This window comes from Balaenoptera ricei, chromosome 16 (assembly GCF_028023285.1).
Source record: "Balaenoptera ricei isolate mBalRic1 chromosome 16, mBalRic1.hap2, whole genome shotgun sequence".
NCBI lineage: Eukaryota > Metazoa > Chordata > Mammalia > Artiodactyla > Balaenopteridae > Balaenoptera > Balaenoptera ricei.
This window is the reverse complement of record NC_082654.1, coordinates 47,974,783-47,997,225: the sequence shown is the minus strand read 5'-3', so window position 1 is coordinate 47,997,225 and position 22,443 is coordinate 47,974,783. Positions and strand designations below refer to the sequence as shown.

At 43.3% G+C, this 22,443-nt stretch overlaps 1 protein-coding gene across 4 annotated transcripts in view; it reads right to left on the bottom strand.

Moving 5' to 3' along the window:
- ERCC6 (ERCC excision repair 6, chromatin remodeling factor) overlaps positions 1–2,739 on the bottom strand; it is a 72,524-nt gene extending 69,785 nt beyond the window's left edge. For 3 of the 4 annotated variants that reach the window (XM_059899793.1, XM_059899796.1, XM_059899794.1), the window contains exon 1: positions 2,621–2,739. The gene's annotated coding sequence lies outside the window, so the exon portion shown is untranslated. The remainder of the gene's footprint in view (positions 1–2,620) is intronic. The other variant, XM_059899795.1, reaches the window with a different exon arrangement.
- Between the last annotated feature and the right edge of the window lie 19,704 nt (positions 2,740–22,443).

Sequence of the window (22,443 nt, the reverse complement as noted above, 5' to 3'; positions counted from 1 at the left end):
TTCTGGCTCAGAGTCTTCATACTAGCTGGAATTTAACAATTCTGTTTTCATTGTTCTTATTTGTATGTATACAAAGATTTCCTTTTCAGGTTAAAAAAAAGACATTAAATCCATCAAAATATTAAGTAATAACACTGTAATACAAAGAAAAGGTTAAAATAATAATGTTTGGAGAAAACTTCCAATAACAGAAAAAGAGTAAGAGGGGTGGGCTTCCCTGGTGGCGCAGTGGTTGAGAATCTGCCTGCTAATACAGCGGACACGGGTTCAAGCCCTGGTCTGGGAAGATCCCACGTGCCGCGGAGCAACTAGGCCCGTGAGCCACAACTACTGAGCGTGCGCGTCTGGAGCCTGTGCTCCGCAACGAGAGGCCGTGATAGTGAGAGGCCCGCGCACCGCGATGAAGAGTGGCCCCCGCTTGCCGCAACTAGAGAAAGCCCTCGCACAGAAACGAAGACCCAACACAGCCAAAAATAAATTAATTAATTAATTAAAAAAAAAAAAAAAAGTAAGGAGGAATGGTTAAAAATGGAAGATAATAGGTCAAGTTCCAGAAACCAGAAAGGGTCCAGTGGATTTGGAAAGCAGGTCACTAGTTACCTTAGTAAAAGAAACCTTAGTGGAGCAAAGGGGACAAAGCCAGACTGCAGTGGGATAAGAAGTGAGTAGAGAAGGAAACAGAGGCCTTATCCCCTTAAGGATATGCCATGGCAGGGAGATCACTGGAATAATAAAGTAATCAGAGGATGGGGTAAAGATGCTGAGTAATTGACCTTGGGGTCCAAGCTGGGTAGATTTTTAAAAAAACAAGCCAGAAGGGACTGGAAGAGGGTGGGAAGGAGGGAGAAAGGGAAGGGAAGGGAAGGGAAAAGGGAAAAGGGAAAAAAGAAATAAGGAGGCAGTCAAGAAGCCACTTGGAGAATGGACCAAAGGGCAAGTCTCCTGGGAATAAGAGATAAAACCAAGGAAGCTCTCCTCAGAAGGTAAAGAGTTTCCAAAGTGAAATAAATTATATGACATTCAATAAATATTTATGGAGGGACTTCCCTGGTGGTCCAGTGGTTAAGACTCCATGCTCCCAATGCAACGGGCCGGGGTTCGATCCCTGGTCAGGGAACTAGATCCTGCACGCCGCAACTAAGAGCCCGTGTGCTGGAGCAGACAAATAAATAAATATATATTTTTTTAATAATTAAAAAAAAAAAATTATTGAAAGTCAATTACACCAGGCAATGTACTAGGTTAACTAGTTTCCGTCCCCATAGAGCTTAGAGGCTCTTGCGGATGACACACATTTTAAGAATTTTATATATACATATACATATTTACGTATAAGTATGTATTTATACATAAATTACACACACACACACAAATGTAACTGTGGTAACTGCTGTAAGAAGTACAGGATTCTTTATGACAAAACAACAGAGGAGCCTAATTGACATTGCAGAGGTAGGTGTGAGGTCAGGGAGGTCTCTCTGATAAAGTGATATTTGAACCAGCATCTGAAGGATGAATGGGAGTTAACAGGCCAAAAGTGAACATTTTGCAAAGAAACAGCATGTGTAATTCCCAAGGCTGGAAAGAGCTGGTGCGGTTGGAAAAATGGAAGAAGGCTGGAGCATTGTGAGAAATCTTTATTTTATTTTACATGAATAACAGAGTTAAAGGAGCTGATAATGACTCCATTTATTGTGTAAATTCTACAAAACATCTTCTAACACTCTGCAAGGCTTAATCATCTGAGAAAACAATATCTTCATTGTCTTTTTTTAAGCACTGGGGCTTCTGTGGGATGAGCTGGATTCTAGTTGGGAGGTTTGGTTGAATGCATGCAGAGCTGGGGAGGGGAATGGGCATAAGTGAAGACTAAGGGGCAGGCAAGGGCCCTGAGGAAACAAAAAGGGCCTGAGGAAACATGAACTTGGATTTTTCTCCAAGTGTAAATGGAGTGACTTCGAAGAGTTTTAAACAGGGTGACGATGGTATGACCCAATTTATGTCTGTAAAAGACCAGTTGGACTACTGTACGGATAATGGATTGGAGGAAACACTGCAACATGGACATGTTGGGACACGTACGGGTGACAAGTGACAGAAGCCTGGAACAGGGAGACAGCACTGAAGATGGATGCTACGTGGGAAATCTTTCTGTTACGGAACTTATATGCGGACTGCTCAATCCTCCTTCACATACTCCCACTTTTACTGTATCAATGCCTAAAGTGCCTGACTTGTACTTACCCCGATTCCCTCTTTCAAATAACAACTCCAGTGTTTTAATCGAGATCAAACAGGGCCGGGCTGCCCCTGCGCGGGGGGGCCGAACACAAAGCCGAAAAGTTGATGCTTACATGACGGCCCGCCTGCCCGCGGCGCAACCAGAAGCTGGGACACCCCGCGGCCCCCCCAGGTGAGCGCCCCGTAGCGTCACTTCCGGCCGCAGGTGGGCTGGCGCGTTAGGCTAGCGCCTGGCCCGAGGGCCGGCTCCCGGCCGCCCGCGCGGATGGGCTCGTTCCCGGCTGCCAGGGGTCCAGGCGGGGCCGCGGCCGCCTGGACAGCCCGAGCGGGCCCCAGACATCTCCCGCCCGACGTTCAACCCAGCCGCCATAACACTCACCCCAGGGCCGCGCGGCCAGCCGTACGGAAACGTAGACGCAGACGCCTTCACCAACAGCCTTGCAACCGTGACTGGGACCGGCCGCGGCGCGTGCGTCCTCTGCCCGCCGTAAGCGCCGCCCCCAACAATGACCTGACGGGCTTGCGCGTGTGGGGCCTACGGCGCATGCGCCGACTCTAGAGTTTATTTTGAACTGCGGGCGAGACCACGTGGTTTGAGCGAAGAATGCAGCCCCGCCTTTCTACCTGTGAACCGGGTGCGAAAGTGGCGTAGGCTGCTGACCTGTGGCTTGTGACCAGCGCTTCACTCGTGGTGAAAAATGCCTCTGTAGTAAGGCGGTTATAAGAATTAAAAGACATGTTTCCAGAAAAAGAGAGAGAGGTACGTATACTAGTGTGCCGTGCGAATGTAAGTGCTTACAATTAACCATGAACTCCAAAAAGAAATTGAGCTTGGGGAAGGGAGCTGGCTTGAGCACTGCACATTTCAGTAGCCGCGCGCAGTAGGCGTAGTGACCTCTCTTGGTCAAACGGCACGGCTGTTAGCACGTAATAGGGCTTATTTATCTCTGTTCCCCCCTTCGCTGTTCCCCCCTTCGCTCTACACACACGCGCACACACACACACACACGCACACCCCACCCCCCAAGCAGGGGTGTGTGTGTGTGCATAGTGGGCCTACGTCAATGCCTTGATTGCATTAGTGAGCCAGTCATTTAATATTTGTCCTCAGATCAAAGAGGTAAGGAGAATTTTGAGCCAGGTGAGAATTTAGCTAGGAACATTTGCAGAAACGAAATGTTCATACACGGGTTCAGAACAAAGGAAGGAAATTGAGCTACACCTGAGGAAGGAGTAGCCCATGATGGGTGGCAGCTGTACCATACAGCAGCTTCTTAGCCCAGGGATTCCTGCTCTGAGAGAGGGTGGATTTTCCAGGGGCCAGAGCCAGAAAGCCCTCTGGGAGCGGCAGTGACTGTGGGAAGGATCTTTGGGGCCTAGGTAGAGAAGTGCCTTACTCATTTTGAAGCCTGAAGTTGGAAGGTAGGAAAAGGGGGTGGGAAGTGTACTTGATAACGCTCAGTAATACCACTGTATCTCTCCTGTTGGCAGTGCCAATCTACGTATGCCTAGAGCCATCCCACATCAAAGTATAACTTGTTTTTTTAAAAAGGAATAAAGAATTCTAGTCATCTCTTGAATAAAATATTGATAAGATATTAGTTTTAATGCTTGAATGTGAGAGCAGTTTCTCCCAGATATATAGTGGTTACCAACCATTCTGAGAATGAGGTCCGCTTTTTAATGTGTATTATTTTGGTGAGCCCCTATGTATCATTCAGAATTTGGACAGGAAGCAGATGGTACACTCAGACTAGGTAGTTGAGAAGAATTAATAACAGTGTTTACAGAGGTGTGGGCAGGGTTTAGGAAAACAACTCAGGATGGCAAAGTAACCCTGGGGCTAGCAAGAGGCCAGGAGCCTCTGTTCCCATCTGTTATGGGCTAGATTGCATCCCCCCAAATTCATTTGAAATTCTAACCCCCAGTACCTCAGAATGTGTATTTGGAGATCTGGTCTTTAAAGACCCTAAAAACGTTTAAGTTAAGATGAGGTCATTAGGGTGGGCCCTAATCCAATATAACTGGTGTCCTTATAAGAAGAGGAAGTTAGGACAGACACCGAGGAAAGACCATGTGAAGACACAGGGAGAAGATAGCCATCTACAGGCCAAGAAGAGAGAACTCAGAAGAAAACCCTGCAGACACCTTGGTCTCAGACTTCTGGCCTCCAGAACTGTGAGAAAATTAACTTCTGTAGTTTAAGCCACCTAGTCTGTAGTACTTTGTATAGCAGCCCTGCCAAGCTAATACACCATCCCTGGGCCTGAAGGGATAATGGGAGGATACAGGTTCAGAAGAGAGTAGCTGAGTGGAGAAGACCACTTGACCAGAGAAATGCATAAACCTGTGGTCACTCAGCAGGAGGGAACTAAGGAGATAAATACCCGGACCTCACTATCCTCCATTATTTCATCTGCTGGTGCATCCCATTGGACAAAATCACTGAAGCCAGAGGGCAAGGGAGCCTGTTGATGCCCATCTATATAGATCAGTATCTTAGAGCACAGGGAAGGGTAGAGAGAGATGGGGAGTGGATCTGGAACATCAAACAAGATATGCATCAAACCCCACACAATTGTAATTATCCTTTTCATATCCCTTTAATTTAGAAAATGCATAATGATTTAGAGTCACTATTAATTCAGGAAAGCTTTTCACATGAATTTGTATTTAACTAAAGGATCTATGTATACTTTCCCTAAGCCAACTTTCCTCTGACCTCTCTAGACTGAAAGTAGTAATAAGGTCATGTTAGCAGCAGAATTTGAAGATTCCTGTGCCCACCTGAATATTCAGGACCCTTCTTTTCCCCCATGCCCTTACAAATGAAACTAATACACTATAAAAGGGAGATTCCCTTAGCCCTTCCACCGTGTGAGGACACAACGACAAAATGGTGGCCCTGGAAGTGGGCTCTCACCGGACACCGAACCTGCTGGCATCTTAATCTCGAACTTCCCAGCCTCCAGAACAGTGAGAAATTTCTGTTGTTTATAAGCCACCCAGTCTATATTTTTGTTAGCAGCCTAAGTGGACATAGAATATAATAGTGGGATTTTCAGTAACTTATTTGTAATGCTCATTTATAAACTGAGACATCTAGATATCAGCCAAGACCTCTCCTTTCCTCCCTACTCACTCAGTCCCCATTGGTTCTGCCTCAGTAGCTTACACACCTACCCAACCTTCTCCATCCCCTCTGTTGGAACCAGTCTTCTCACTCCAGTCTTGTTCCCTACCCATGCATTTGCATGCATTTGCCAGAGGGATTTAAGACGCTGCTCTGATCATGTTCTCCTCTGCCTCAGACCCACTCTTGTACGATAAAATCCAAGCTCTTTAACATGTTATCCAAGCCATTTTATTATCCTGCCCAATCAGATTTTTCTGCATCATTTCTCTCCTTCTCTCCCGGGGTATGCTCAAAATTTAAGGAACTACATACTACTCTATTTGTAGTGTGCTGCTGTTGGCTCCTACTGGCTAGCAAGTCTAATGTGTGCATCTATTCTCAATTGTTTTAGACTTCTTGGGCTGCCATAACAAAACATGAATGGCTTAAACAACATACTTATTTTCTCACAGTTCTGGAGGCTGGGAAGTCCAAGATTAAGGTGCCAGCTGATTCAGTGCTGATGAGGACTCTTCCTGGTTTGCAGACAGCCACCTTCTTAGTGGAGAGAGAGTTCTGGTATCTCTTCCTTTTCTTATAAGGGCATCAGGCCCATCAGATTAGGACCCACCACTCTTAAGGCCTCATTTAACCTTAAGTATCAATACGTCCCAAAGGCCCTACATACATTCACATACATTCACAGTGAGGGGTTAGGACTTCAACATGTGAGGGTGGTCACGGGAGACACAATTCAGTCCATAACCCACTCTGCGTTCAGTGACTTCGCATTGGTAGCTTGAAATTGGTCGTGTAGGAGTATTTACACTGCAGAAATGGATAAACTCTATGAGCCAGGGCTTTTGGTGGGAGGGGAGCAGTTAATCTTTCCCTAGCATACCTCCACTTCTTATTTTCAGGCCCATGTGACTTTGCACATGGGTCTCTCACCTGGAATTCTCTCACCTATTCCAAGCTCAGCCTAAACTTTCGTCTTCTGAAGCTTTCCTTGACCCTCTCAGCAGAATTAGGCCCTTGCATCTCCTCTACACCCCAAAACCAGTATTTCAAAAATCCCTAGTATAAGCACTTACTGTTTTCGATTTTAATGCATTTTACTTAACAAGCACTTATATAGCCCTGACTGTGGGCCAGGTTTTGTCCTAAGTGCTTTACAAATATTAACTCATTTAAATATGACCAGAATTGTCCTCGTACCTTGACGTTCTATTTAGCGTTCAGTGTAAGAAACTCTCCCCCTACCCTTACAAAGCAGAAGGACTATGTTGACTCTCACTTTTAAAAACTTCTGGGTAACGACAATGCATCAGTTTGGTTCTCCATTCCCCGTAAACATGAGGGGGAAATGTATATTGGAAGTGCATTGAAAACTGTGCAGATTTGATAAATCAAAAAATAAAGGGAAAAGCATATTGTTTAGAACTATCTTGGCAACCACTGGAAAAATGAATGTTAAATATATGTTGAATAAATGAGCAAATAATTTTAAGAGCAATGGCCATATAAAACCATATGATTCCACTGAAAAATGTAGCTATATGTATATATGTGTGCATGTACACGGGTGTGTACAGTGGGGGAGTATAATGTAGGAATGAGGAACAGTCTCCTTACTTTTTGGGCACACCTCTGTAACAGCATTCTGTGCCTCTATCTCTCTTAATCTCATTGTTTCATATATTCTGTCAAACATTGTTGTTGCCCTGATTTTTCACAAATCCCTCCCTGATTAATTTTGGGCGTTGCTTGCTTTTTTCCTAATCTTTTAGGGGCATTTTGGTAATCTTCAGCAAACTCCTTGCTCTCCAAAGCTGGTATAGAAAGAAGAGAGCAAATATGTATAAGCAAATCTCCTACGCAAACTTTAGAAGGTACCAGTTAATCTCAGTGTGCCCTGATTTTAGCAGGTTCCACTATTTCAGTGTAATTTTATTGTTAGTAACCAGCATTATAACTAATCTCTGCAGTTATACATTAAGGAGACTTCTAAGGGACTTGTGATGATTCTGAACACATGAGAAGAAAAGTTATCATCGATCTATTCATATCAATGGAAACTGATTAAGAGTATGAATATAAAGAAGAATTTAGCAATTGTAAGAATAACCTGAGGACATGGACGTGTTTACAGGATATCTAATTGCAGCTTAAATTCGTAGAAAGAAAGTAGATTCACATGATCTTAGTGTGCTGTACGCTGTGGGGCAATTTCACTTGTTTGTTCATTGTCAGTGCAGCTCCCTTTGAGCAGCCAACTCTCAGAGAATGCTATTACACCAATGGCCACTAGAGGAAGCAGAGCATCAACCAGTGGGTTTGAGTAATTTCAACAGATGCCTTTGATTGAGTGGCTACTATTGTAACCAATAGTGGAGGTGCGGCTGCCCCCTACTCAAAAGCTATTTAACAGCCAAGGTTGGTGGAAAGGAAAGTTTGCTTTATTTTGGATGCCGGCAACCTGGGGCCGGGGGGTGAGGCACGCCAAGGGCGGACTCCTGGCCAAAGGCCGACTCTCCCCCCTCCAATGACAATCAGTGGCCAAGAGCTTTTATAGACAGAGGAAGGGGGCTACGTGCAGAAACAGCACAGTCAGCTCTGACAGTCACCTTGAAATTGGTCATGCGGTGGTCTGATCAGCATCATTTTGATTGTTTTAAGTTCAGTTAATCTTCAGTTCCAGGGTCGGTTTGTTCCCGTTTCTTTGAGGCCAGTTCTCAGAATTGTGGCAGCTTATGTCATGGTTACAGTCTGGTCCTCATGTAGTTAACTTCTTCCACCTGGTGGAGGTTTCAGCATCTACAGGACAGCTCACAGGATACGGCTCAGAATATTATCTGTAGCCCTTGAGAAGGAACTGAAGGTCCTTGACTTTGCTTACTGACTAAACTATTACTGTCTTGTCCCGGTTGACTGCTTTTCCTTGCTTCTGCATTTTCTCACTTCTCTGATTAAGCGTAGTCTTTGGCTAAAGTTTTTCCGCAGGCAAAAGGCAGGCACAGGACATGGGAGGGGAAGGACCATAGGGTCCTGCTCCGTTTCACTAGGAGTCAGGTGCTCCACTGAATGTGGGGGACACAGAGGGGAACAAGGCAGAGTCCCTGCTCTCATGGGACTTATATCAGGGAGAGAAACCACAAACGCTTTAAACAAAAATGTGAAGTAACAGATGCTATTAAGGAAAGTAAAATAGGGTAACATCTTAGAAACTGACTGGGGCGCCCCTCTAGTGAGTGTGAAGTAGTATCTGAATAGGAGACATTTCAGCTGCAATCTGAATGATAGGAAGAAGATCACCATGTGGGGATTAGGCAGAAGAGGATTCTTGATGAGAAACAGTAGTGCAGAGAGGACAAGTATATGGTCAGGCTACTCAAGATGGCTCTTCTCTTGGTCTCTCTACATCCCCTGCTTGACCAGTGCCTGCTTCACCTATACCCTACTCACTGACTGACCTTCCTACCTACTTGCCCCAGGCCCAAGCTGGTGATAGTTCTTATCAAAGGGGCAGTGAGGGGCATGCTAGTTTCCCCGGTAACCAATGAGCCAACCTGATGTCAGTTCCCCCTGTAACTGCCAATCTCCCCTTCCCGGAGCGAAAACTGCTGCCACGTCCTACACAGTGGGATGTTGCTCCAGGACCTTGCTTCAGACCTGTACACTCCCCCTATCCATTAAACCATTGATGTCCCTGTTGCTGATTCCAGGCTCTTTCTTTTGTCTTGAAGCTGGGCAAGTACAAGCCTTGTAGGTCTGCAGGGTGCAGCCCAACAGCAAGGCAATGCAAACTTGGCAAATTTAAACACTAGAAATTGGGCCACTGTGGCTAAAGCCAAGGTAGGCAGGCGCCAGTTACCTAGAACTCTGTAAACTAGGTATGGAATTTAGATTTTATTCCAAATGCAAATCGAATCCATCAGATGGTTTAAAGTAAGGAAGTTACATAATAAATTTATATTTTAAAAATATTTTTGCATAAGGATAGTCATAGATGAACGAAATAAAATTGAGAGTCCAGAAATAAACCCACATATCTATGGTCAATTGATTTTCTTTTTTTTTTTTTTAAATATTTATTTATTTATTTATCTTTGGCTGCATTGGGTCTTAGTTGCAGCACACAGGATCTTTCATTGCGACATGCAGACTCTCCAGTTGTGGCACATGGGCTCAGTAGTTGTGGCTCAGTAGTTGTGGCACGTGGGGTTAGTTGCCCTGCGGCATGTGGGATCTTAGTTCCCCAACCGGGGTCAAACCTGTATCCCCTGCATTGGAAGGCGGATTCTTAACGACTGGACCACCAGGGAATCCCAGTGGTCAATTGATTTTCAACACTAGTGCCAAGATCATTCAATGGGGAAAAAAATAGTCTCTTCAACAAATGGTGCTGGGAAACTGGATATTCACATGTAAAAGAATAAAGTTGGAATCTACTTCTTACCACAAAGAAAAATCAACTCAAAATGGATCGTAGACCTAAATGTAAGTGCTAAAACTAAAGCTCTTAGAGGAATACTTAGAGGTAAATCTTCATAACCTTGGATTTGGCAATGGATTCTTAGATATGACACCAAAAGCACAGCAATAAAAGAAAAAAATAGATCAATTGTACTTTATCAAAATTAGAAACTTTTGTGCATCAAAGGACACTCTCTAGAAAGGGAAAAGACAACCCACAGAATGGGAGGAAATACTTGCGAGTCATGTATCTGAGAAGTGTCTAGTATCCAGAATGGATAAAGAACTCTGCTGACTCAACAACAAAAAGAAGAAAAAAACCAATTAAAATAAGCAAAGTACGTGAATAAACATTTCTCAAAAAAATATTGGCTAAACTTATCAGATGTGACCTGGGTAATATTGTCTGGCAGGAGACCCAGTTTTCTTTCCTCCCCATGTTAAGGAACAGAAGAAGGACCTAAAACAGCAATGTTGATAGTAGTGGTTTTAGAGGGGGGAAAATCATACACGCACATTGCAAGATTAACCTCCCACTTCAGCCTGTTAACATCCTCCTTCATTTTTCTCTCCCTCATATTTGGAGCTAGCAATGCGTCTGACCCTTGGAAAGTGGAGGAATAAATACCTGAGTCTTGGTTCATGTCCTTCTTCTCTCTGGGTTGTCAATACGGTGATACTGTGTGAGTACCCCATTATTTACCTCAAATTCCAGTCCTTTCATAAAGCTTTCCCACCACCACCTTCAGGCTGCAGGAAGTCCTCTTTGCTCTCTGAGTCCAGCACAGCACTCCCCAGACTATTTTGCAATTGGCTGGGTCAACGTCCATTTCCCCCACTGATGGGGAACTGGCACCTCTGCTGCCCCACCACCTTACCCTCTCCCTCCACAGACACAGAATGCCACCCCTAGCCCTGTCCCCTCTCCCAGAGCTACAAGGACTGTCAAGCACTTCAGATAAAGAGGTCCAGCCGCTGCCTCTCAAAGCACCAGCCCCTTGGGGACCGCAGATCTCAGAGCCATCAGCAGTTCCAAGGTTGTACCAAGTGGTGAAGCTTTAAAAACTTGCCTCCTCCAGCCTGGCATGAGCATCTACCCACAACCCACATCATTTCTGCGAGGGCTGTGCTTAGAGACTCACAGATTCCTCAAGATGCTTTTTAAGACTTCCTGCTCTTTGCTGGCAAATTGTTAATCAGTTTGTGGCAGCATAAATAAAATTAGAGGGTTTAATTAAAACTAATGAATGAGTGAGTGGAGACCAGCCTGGCCACTTTGCTCTCTGAGCCTCAGAGCAGTAAATAATGAAAATGTCACACAGCAAGTGATGTGTTTTAGCAGAAGTGAAGGGCCGGCAGAAACAAGGCCACAGAGAGCTCCTCCACTGGGATGCAATTTTGAAGTAGGTGGAATCCCCATTTTGGTGTATCTTATTAACTAATTCCACAGGAACTGTTCCAGTGTTCTGGCCCTTCCAAAAAGAAAAAAAGAGTAGCACACAGGAAGTCCATTCTCTGTGTAGCCTTGGCGTGCTTTAATGTCCTGGTCCTCATGGAAGGGAGCAGTGGACACAATGGTAGGGCCATACTGTAGGCAGTTAGTGGGCAGGAGTCTGGAATTCTGACTTTCTCAATGTGGAGGATACAAAAGGGAGAAGTGTTCTATATCCCACTTGCCTTTCAAATGCTTTCCCAGAAGTTCATGTAGGTAAAAACCTGCCCATGATCGTTTGGGCTTAGGCCTGAACGCCATTTAATCATAAAATCCTTTTTGCACAGTTTTACTAAGGCATTTTCCAGATACGCAACGACCATGCAAGTGAGAGAAGCATTTTAAAAGTCACATCCCCAATGCAGCCCTCCTCCCAGTGTCCACTTCTCTGGTATAAGACCTGCATCAGCCTGCACTGTAGCTTGTCACTTTCAAGGTGATTCTACACACAGATACAGGCATCTTATGATTCATTTTGTCCCTGAGTGGAGGCCTGCCCAAGCATTTACATGTTGAAATGAATATTACTTTATTATGAATTGCTTCCCTTTTATTTTAGTTAGCTAGGGCATTATACTGATTTCAGAAAACTGTGTGCATGTGTGCAGGGAGTGTTAAGAAATATTTATTACAGAAATGGGTGCCTCAGACGTGATTCTGTTTGTGTTTATGAAACGGGTGGGAGGCTGGCTCGTGAGGTCCTGGAATGGTCTGCTGGGGAGTTTCCTTCTGCCTTCCTGGGTCTAGCACCCTCTTCTTAGCTTGGAACAGTGCTTCTCCAAGTATGGTCCGAGGCATACCTACATCAGCATCAGGTGCTTATTAAACAGAGATTCCCAGGCCCCCTTCAGACCACAGAATTGGAATCCCCAGGAGTAGGCTGGGAACAGGACTGTCTCCCCAGCTCCATGGGACCTGACACGTGGTGAGAAGAGGCCTCCAGGACTTCCAGACCAGGGGAGGCACTTCTGACTCCTCCCCCTCAGGGGATCTCCTCTCCTCCTCCGTCCTCATCCACATGCACCCACCCCACCCCCAGGTTTAGCCAACATTTCCTTTCCTTACATTTACCTCCACCTCCTGTTATCTCCCTCTGTCAGCTTGGCCTATTTTGCACACCAGAGTAACTTGTGGAGTCCAGTGGGAATATTTTCCATAAAGTTACACTTTCATATTTCCCACTCAAAAAATGTATCTCAGGCACCCCTATGTTTATAGCAGCACTATGCACAGTAGCCAAGACATGGAAACAATCTAAATGTCCATCGACAAATGCATGGATAAAGAAGATGTGTTACATCTATACAATGGAATACTACTCAGCCATAAAAAAGAATGAAATCATGCCCTTTGCAGCAACATGGATGGACCTAGAGATTATCACCTAAGCAAAGTAAGTCAGAAAGAGAATGACAGATATCATATGATATCACTTATATGTGGAATCTAAAATATGACACAAATGAGCTTACCTACAAAACAGAAACAAACTCACAGACATAGAGAACAGACTTGCCTTTGCCAAGGGGAAGGGGCGGTGGGGAAGGGATGGATTGAGAGTTTGGGGTTAGCATATGCAAACTATTATATATAGAATGGATAAACAACAAGGTCCTACTGTATAGCACAGGGAAATATATTCAATATTCTGTGATAAACCGTAATGGAAAAGAATATGAAAAAGAATGTGTATATATATGTATAACTGAATCACTTTGCTGTACAGCAGAAATTAACACAACACTGTAAATCAATTATACTTCAATAAAATAAATTTTTTTAAAAAAGAAATGTGGTACTTTATTTGTAGTTGGCTGTTCTAGCCTAAGTCAATACAGAAGTGATACAGGAAGGGACTGAGGAAAAAAATCAGCAAAGGTCCCAGGAAAAATCCTAATTTAACAAAACAATATTCAAGAAAAGTATGCAAAACCCTCTCAAACAATTAATGGCTTGGGATCACAGCTTTAATTTAAAAATTTTAAAATCCATATTGGGGATGAGGGTTGGGAATCGTAGCCAGTGTGGTGTGTGTTGTTTTCTGACTGATAACAGTTGAGGCCTTTGGTCCAGGAGAGAAAATGTCAGGCTCAGCAAGATTCCAAAGTGGAAGCAATTTGAAAAAAGGTTTGGAGGAGATCAATTCCCTGCCCAAAAGGTCTGAACAAACCCAAACCAGAGCTTTTTACACAAATGATTAGAAAGAAAAATTTCATCAAAGCAAAGGTGTGTGTGCGCAACATATTGGCCCCCTGGTGTCATTTGAAGGAAATTAATGTGGAGGGCCAAAGAGATGGAGTCTGCATTATGCAATGCTCCGGAGACCTGCCTGCGATTTTGTTCCTAGTGTAACAGAAATAAATGCTCCCAGCAAGCCTTCAGGGAGAAATAAGACATGTGCATAAGTAAGATTAATCAGTGAAGCTAGCGTCGACCTAATGAGTCATCTTTGACAGCATAAAACTTGAGAACTACAAGGTTGTGTCCTGTCAGATCTGTGCATTCTCACAAGAAGTGAAACGGGGCTGCCCAAGTGCACAGTGTGAGCGGCTCTTCTGCACGTTAGGCCCAGCAGAGAGAAAGTGATAGAAAAATGGCTGCAGTGGGGTTTATTGACCTACCATGGGACTGGTTCTGTAGAGACTTGGGGTGGGATGCTGGGGTGGAGAAAAATGAAGGTTTGGGGGGCTCGTGCACCTTCTCCCCTCAGGAACCCCCATCCTTCTTGTCAAATGAAGCTCCCAGGGAGGCTGTGTTTCCAGCCAAACAAACAATCCACCAGGATTTCCTGAGGTGCAGCAAAAGCTTCTGAGAGATTGGGAAATGGGGGGCACAGAGAATGGCCAGGTCAGGACGTCCATGGGGCAGAACCTCCAGAAGTTTCCAGGCCTGGTGAACAGAGTTTGGAGTGGGCTTGTGTCCACCCGTGCTGCCAATTCTCTGCCCCCATTTGTCACCAGCTCCTGCGGTCCAGCCCTCACCTAGAATTAGCCCCTCTTTCTGCTATACATCAACACCTGCTCACACACAGCCTTTACTTTCTTCGAGCCTGAAAACTTCTTCATGTCCCTCTCTTCCCAGCCCTGATTATCCTCAGACTCAATCAAGGACAGGCTGAGGACCTGCTGTCCTCATAAGTCACAGTCCCTTTTAGAAAGTGGGGACATCCGTGTCTCAGATGTCCCCACCCTTGTTACCCTTAGCTGTCAAAATGCCAAACCTCTTCCTCAGGGAAGCATGGTCACCTGGCAAGCCAGACCCTGCCACTCCCCAGATACGCCCCAGCTTTGAGGGATTTCTTTAAACACCCGAAAAGTTGAACCCCACCTTCCTTCTGTTGACCAATTCCATTTAGATGGTGGACAGCATGCCCCAAAGGGCCCTAGAGAGTTCCTCTGTGCTTAGAGCCTCCTGAACGAATAGCCAGGCCCCTCCACACGCCCACAGCCAGGTTCTGTGGGAGCAGCGTCCTCCCTGCAGAGACAGCAGCACGGCACACTGGTGCTGGCACCCGACCCACCCTAGCCCATTGCATGCACCACCAGCCCTGCTACCTGGCTTATTCCACAAGGCTCAGCTGCAGCATCCGGCATCCTGGGCACACAACCCCCCTCCTCCCCTGAGCAGCTGATCCCGGAAGTCCTCAGCAAGGGCATCAGACCTGGCCCTCTTTCTTGAGCCATGGGCACGCTCCCTGTCTATGCATGCAACTAGAGGAAAGGTTTCTGGGACTCTTGCTCATGGTAGCCATTGAGTGCACAAGAGGGCACAAGCTTTGGAGCAATGTGGCAACCTGCCTGGCCTGGTGTCCTGGCTCAGTCACTGATGTGCATCCTGGCACGTGAGTTAATGTCTTGGAGCCTCGGTTTCCTCATCTATCACTCACTCAATGATTATTTACTGTGCCTGCTATGTGCCTGCACTGTTCTAGGCACTGAGGATACAGCAGCAAATAGCAAAGATATAATCTCTGCTGTCCTGGAGCTGACACTTCAGTGGAAAAAGAAAGACAAACAATAAATGAGTAACCAAATAAATAAATGCAGTAACATCAGCCAGTGGTAAATGCCATGCAGGAAATCCATGTGACAGAGGGACTGTGGCTGGACAGATGGGAAGGGACTTGGATAGTGCGGTCAGCGAGGACCACTCTGAGGAGATGATCTTTGAGATGAGGCCTGATGACCCAGTGGAAGCCAGCTGTGGGAAGATCTAGAGCAAGGTGAAAGGAGAGAAGAAAGGTGGCTGAGGTCAGAGTGAATTCCACATATTCAAGGAGCAGAAGGGCAGTGAATGGAGAGAGTGAAGGGGAGCACGGGTGATGTGAGTCCAAGACGTGGCTGGATCATGTAGGGTCTTGGGAGCTACAGGGTCCTCTCTGTTTGATTTTTATTCTAATTGTAACAGAAAACCACTGGATGATTTTCCACAAGAGGAGGATACAAAATTTCAGTTTTCAGAACTTTACTGTCTGCCTGCATGCGATGAATAGATGGTGGTAGTGGGGTGGGGGTGGGTGGAAAAGAAGCAGGTGACTATTACTGTCCAAGAAAGGTTAGGATGGAAATAGTGGAGTAGAGCTGGGACAGATTTGGAATATGCCTTGGAAAAAACCCGATAGATCTTGCCACTGGATTTGATATGAGGGTTGAGGAAATTCAGGATGAGTCTAAGAATTTTTGCTGGAGCCACTAGTTGGCTGGTGGTGCCACTTGCTGAGATGGGGACATCTGGGAGAGAAGCAGATACAGTATATGCAGGTGGGGAGGAAGCAGGAGGAATGTTTTGGCTGGGGTACGTTTGAGAGACCTCTTAGACATGTGAGTGGAAATTCCAAGTATGCAGTTGGTTATATGAGCCTCGAGTTGAGGAGAGAGGTCCGAGGTAGTACCTGGATGGAATGTGAAGTCGTGAGATCAGATGAGAGCACCTCAAGGCAATGTGTAAGTGGGAAAGATGGACCAAGCTCTGGAGACCCCAACCTTTAGAAGTCAAGCATGAGAAATCAGTGAAGGAGACTGAGAAAATGAGGTGGGAGCAAAATTGGGAAAGAGAGAACATCATGAAAGCCAAGAGAGGAGACTACTTCAAGAAGCAGGGAGTAGTCTGCTGTGGTTTTTTTTCAATTTTATTGAAGTATAGTTGATGTAAAATATTATATATTACAGGTGTATGACATAGTGAGTCACAATTTTTAAAGGTTATATACATCATTTATAGTTATTATAAAATATTGGCTATACTCCCCGTGTTGTACAATATATCCTTGTAGCTTATTTTTTACCTAATAATTTGTACTTCTTAATCCCTTACCCCTATCTTGCCCCTCCCCTCTTCCCTCTCCCCACTGGTAACCACTAGTTTGTTCTCTATATCTGTGAGTCTGCTTCTTTTTTGTTATATTACTAGTTTGTTCTATGTTTTAGATTCTACATATAAGTGATATCATACAGTATTTGTCTTTCTCTGTCTGACTTATTTCATTTAGCGTAATGCCCTCCAAGTCCATCCATGTTGCTGCAAATGGCAAAATTTCAATTTTTTTAATGGCTGAGCAGTATTCCACTGTATATATATACAACAGCTTCTTAACCTGTTGATAGACACTTAAGTTGCTTCCATATCTTTGCAATTGTAAATAATGCTGCTTTGAACATTGGGGGTGCATGTGTCTTTTCAAGTTAGTGATTTTGGTTTTTTTATGTACACCCAGGAGTGGAATTGCTGGGTTATACGGTAATTCTATTTTTAGTGTTTTGAGAAACCCCCATGCTGTCTGTTTTCCACAGTGGCTGCACCAACCATGTACAAGGGTTCCATTTTCTCCCATCCTTACCAACATTTGTTATTTATGTTCTTTTTGATGATAGCTGATCCTGGCACCTCAGTTGGACTATGTTCTGCCTTTAGTCATCCAATTATTCACGAGCCTATATAAAATACGCCATTCATCCACCCACCTGCCCATCCAGTAAGCATTCATTGATCACTTGCTCTATTCCAGGTTCTGCGCTTGATGCTAATAAGTCAGAAATAATGAGAAATTCAGAATAAAACAAAACCAGATTTTGAGAGGGAATAATAAGGACCATAAATACCCTCCCACATGGAACAATCAAAAATGCAGTCAAAATATATGAAATAATGAATTTCAACACATTGGATACCAGGCAAGGAAATACAGGGATTCCTGAGAAATAGAAAAAAAAAAAAAAAAATGGGATGAGGCCTACAATTGCTCAGTACACAGTACACAGAGAACCCAAACTGAACCAGAAGACTCTCTGATTTGAGAACATGGAGCTGAGAGTCTGGGGCAACCAGACAGCTAGAGTTCTAAGGACAGAGTACCAGAGAGGAGAGAGAACTACAGAGACTTACAGCAAGTCCCTCTTGAGTATTTAGCAGAGTACTGACCAGCACGTTTGTGTAAGGAGATTACCCAGGTCTGGGAAAGGAGCCATCCAAGACTATTAGGGGGAACAATGCCCAGTGCTCACACAGTGATTGGAATAGTGCCTGCTCCTACCAGGCAGACTGGAATACCTCATAATTCACAATAGAAATACTCAGGAAAATCTTGTCTCAATAATGCAAAATAATTAACCCGAGACTGGGCACTGCTCCAAACTCACCATACAAATCATAAATCAAAACTTAAAGGATCAAACTGTCTCCTAGTAAATTAACTTCATCCCAGAACAAAACTCAAGAAGATTTATAATAATAAAAAATATTTAGCATCTAACAAGGTAAACTCACAATGTCTGACATCCAATCAAAGTTTACCAGGCATTCAAAGAGGCAGGAAAACATGGTCTACAATGAGGATAAGGCAGTTATTTTTAAAAAGACCCAAGTTAAATTTCTGAGGTGAAAACTACCACATATGAAATGAAATCTACCCTGGATGGGATTAATGGAGGAATAGACATTGTGTAAAAGATTAATGAATTTGTAAACATTGTAATAAAAATTATACAAAATGAAACACAGAGAGAAAAATAAATTTTAAAAAGAAAAGAGCATCAGTGAGGTGCAGAACAACTTTAAGCAGCCTAATATATGTGTGATTGGAGTCCCTGAAGGAGCAGGAGAGAATATTTGAGAAATAATGGCTAAAATTTTTCCCAACTTGATGGAAGCTATGAACCCACAGATCTATGAAACTTAGTAAACCCAAAGCACAAGAAACATGAAGAAAAGTACACCAAAGCATATCATTATCAAATTGCTCAAAACCAGTGATAAAGAGAAGATCTAAAAAGCAGCCAGAGGAAAAAGGCATGTTATATACAGAGAAACAAAGATAAGGATGACTGTAGATTTCTCTTTGGAAACAGTGCAACAAGGAACACAGTGGAGCCACATCTTTAAAGTACAGATAGAAAAAAATCTATCTAGATTTCTATACCCAACAAAAACATCTTTCAAAAACAAAGGTGAAATAAATACTTTTTCTGACATATGAAAGCTGAAACAATTTATCATGAGCAGACCAGCAATACAAGAAATGTTACAGGAAATCCTTCATCGAGAAGTAAAATAATACCATATAGAAATCTGGATCTATCCAAAGAAACAAAGACTACCAGAAATGGTAACTCTATGGGTAAGTGTATAAGATTTTTTATTATTTAAGTTAATTTAAAAGATAACAGTTTAAACAAGAATGATGATAATATGTTATAATATTTATAACATATGTAAAGATAAAATGTTTGGCAACAGTCGCATAAAGGTTAGGAGAGAAAGTATACTATTATAAGGTTCTTATACCATATGTCAGTGTTTCTCAACCACTATTACCATTTTGGACTGGATAATTTTTCATTGTGAGGGACTATTCTGTGCATTGTAGGATTTTTAGCAGCCTCCCTGTCCTTTATTGATTAGAAGCCCCTAGTCTCTAGATCATGCCAACTGTCTTCTGAAGGACAAAATTGCCCCCAGTTGAAAACCACTTCTGTATGTGAAAAGGTTTTAATATCACTTGAAGGTAGACTGTGATAAGTTAAACATATATACCTTAAACCCTAGAGCAACTACTAAAATAACAAAACAAAGAGCTAATAGGCCAACAGAGGGGATAAAATTGAATATTAGAAAACATTCAATCCAAAGAAGGCATGAAAAGAGTTAAAAGGGAACAAAGAACAGACGGGATACGTAGAAAACAAATAGGATGATAGACTTGAACTTAACCATATCAAAAAATCATATTAAATGTACATGATTTAAACATCCAATAAAAGGCAGGGATTGTCAGACTGGATTTAAAAAGCAATACCAAAACTACATGCTGCCTAAAAGAAATCCACCTTACATATAAAGACAGAAATAGATTAAACATCAGAGTGGAAAAAAAACATATGCCACGCTAACACTAGTCAAAAGAAAGCTGCAGTGGCTATATCAACATCAGACAAAGAAGATTTCAGAGCAAAAAATAATATCAGGGATGAAAAAGGTCATTTCATAAAGATAAAGGGGTCAATCTATCAAGAGGACATAACAGTCATAAACATTTGTGACCCTCAATAAGAGAACTTAATAATATATGAAGTAAAACTGACATAACTGTAATGAAAAATAGACAAATCCACCATATGCAGAAATTTCAATACTCCTCTCTCGATAATTGATAAAACAAGAGCACAGAAAATCAGCAAAGATATAGCAGATATGAACATTCTCAACCAACTTGACCTGTTTGCCATCTATAGAATGCTCCACAGAAAAGTACTCATTCTTCCCAAGTGCACATAGAACATTTACCAAGATACTCCAGGCTATAAAATAAGTCTCAATAAATTAAAAAATATTCCAGTCATACAAAGTATGTTCTGTGACACAATGGAATTAAATTAGGAGTCAATAACAGAAAGATATCTGGAAAATACCCAAATATTTGGAAATTAAATAATATACTTCTAAATGATCCATGGGTCAAAGAACAAATCCAAAAAGAAGTCAAATTATCTTGACTTGAATAAAAATTAAAACACAATATAGGGCTTCCCTGGTGGCACAGTGGTTAAGAATCCGCCTGCCAATGCAGGGGACATGGGTTCGAGCCCTGGTCCGGGAAGATCCCACATGCTGCGGAGCAACTAAACCTCTGCGCCACAGCTACTGAGCCTGCGCTCTAGAGCCCGTGAGCCACAACTACTGAGCCCACACACCACAACTACTGAAGCCCACGTGCCTAGAGCCCGCGTTCTGCAACAAGAGAAGCCACCGCAATGAGAAGCCCGCGCACTGCAACCAAGAGTAGCCCCCACTCGGCGCAGCTAGAGAAAGCCCATGTGCAACAATGAAGACCCAACGCAGCCAAAAATAAATAAATTAATTAAATAAATTTTAAAAATAAAATAAATAATAAAATAAAATAAAAATGAAGGAATCATTATTTAAATATATATACATATCCAGATTTGTGGGATGCCACTAAAGCAGTACTGAGGGGGGAACATTATAGCACTAAACATTAGAAAAGAACAAAGGTCTCAAATCAGTGACCTCAGTTTCCACCTTAAGAAACTAGAAAAAGAAGATCATATTAAAGCCAAAGCAGAAAAAAGGAAATAAGATCAATGAAGAAATCAATGACTGAAAAAAAAAAAAAGAAAATCAATGAAATCAAAATCTGGTTCCCTGAGAAGACCAACAAACTTGATAATCTTCTAGCCAAACTGATCAGAAAAAAAATAAAGACACAAATTGCCAATGTCAGAAATTAGACAGGTGATACCACTAAAAATTCTACACATATTAAAAGGACAATAAGAGAATATTATGAACAACTTTATGCCAATAAATTCACAACTTAGGTGAAATTGACAAATTCTAGACAAATTTTGGTTGCATTTTTGCTGTCTCCTACCCTCTTTTGACTTCTAAATGTTGGAGCGCACAAGAGTCCCATCTTGGCAATCTTCTCTTTTCAGTCTACTTTCATTTTCAATATGATCTCATCTAATCCTGTCTCTTTAAACACCATCTAAATGCTGATGACTCCCTGATTTTTTCCTCCAGGCTGACCTGTCCCCTGAGCCCCAAACATGTATATTCACTTTCTACTCAACAGCACCACGATAATATCCTATCTGCATTTCAAATTTAAAAGTTCAAAACAAATGCAACGACACTTCTTCCAATGTCTTGGGCTAAAACCCAAGGAATCATCTTTAATTCCAATCCAACAACAAGTACTCTCTACTTTCAAAACATATATTGAATCTAATCTCCTCTCTGTCTCCACCACTACTGCCCTGGTACAAGTCACCATATCTTCTCTGGACTTCTGCAGTAGCCCCCTAATTAAAATCCCTGCCTACACTCTCGCTCAGCCCCTACCATTTATCCTAATGGCGTAAATATTGAGTATTCACAGATTATCTGTGTGCTCCCTCACACTTTCCAGCACCCTTGTAGTTCAGCCTATCTGACCCACCTCAGCCACCATGGGAAGGGCTTCAAACTAAGGGAGCAATTGGAAGAAAAGGGAAGGGTACCGGTCTAAGTGAATGAAAAGCAGATGAAACAAGAAGGGAAAAGGTGAGCCCAAGTAACTGGAGTTCCTGGTCAGAGAGTGGGAGCGGGGGTTATAGTGGGATAGCACCAGTTCGAGAGAGCTCATAGCAACAGCCGTGAGTTTGAGCACCACCAGCTGGTGTAGGTGGGAGCCCCTGGGGCCTAGGAAGTCAGGTGTTGTGAGGCCGTAAGGAGGATTACATTCTTCCCTGACTATTCCTGCCTCCCCTTGCCCAGCCCTTTCTCACTGTGTGCTGTAGCCTCACAGAAGGAGGGACGGCCACAGACAGATTATAAAAAGGGACCCTCTCCTGGCTTTGAATTTCAAAGCTAAGAAGGCCCTTCGGTGGCATAGACCATGGATTTGGGAGAAAAACATGATGAATGAGAATAGGGATACCACCCACCTTGCTCTGCCACCTGTCTCCCACCAACTGGAAAACCATTCCCTAGGCTATCAGGAGAGGGGATTTGGGGGTGGGGGGTTGGAGGGACAATGAGAGTGTAAATTTGGGTGGGTCTCAAAGAGACTGGTCATGCAGGTTGTCCCCAGGCTGATCCTGAAGTACGCATCCGAATCCAG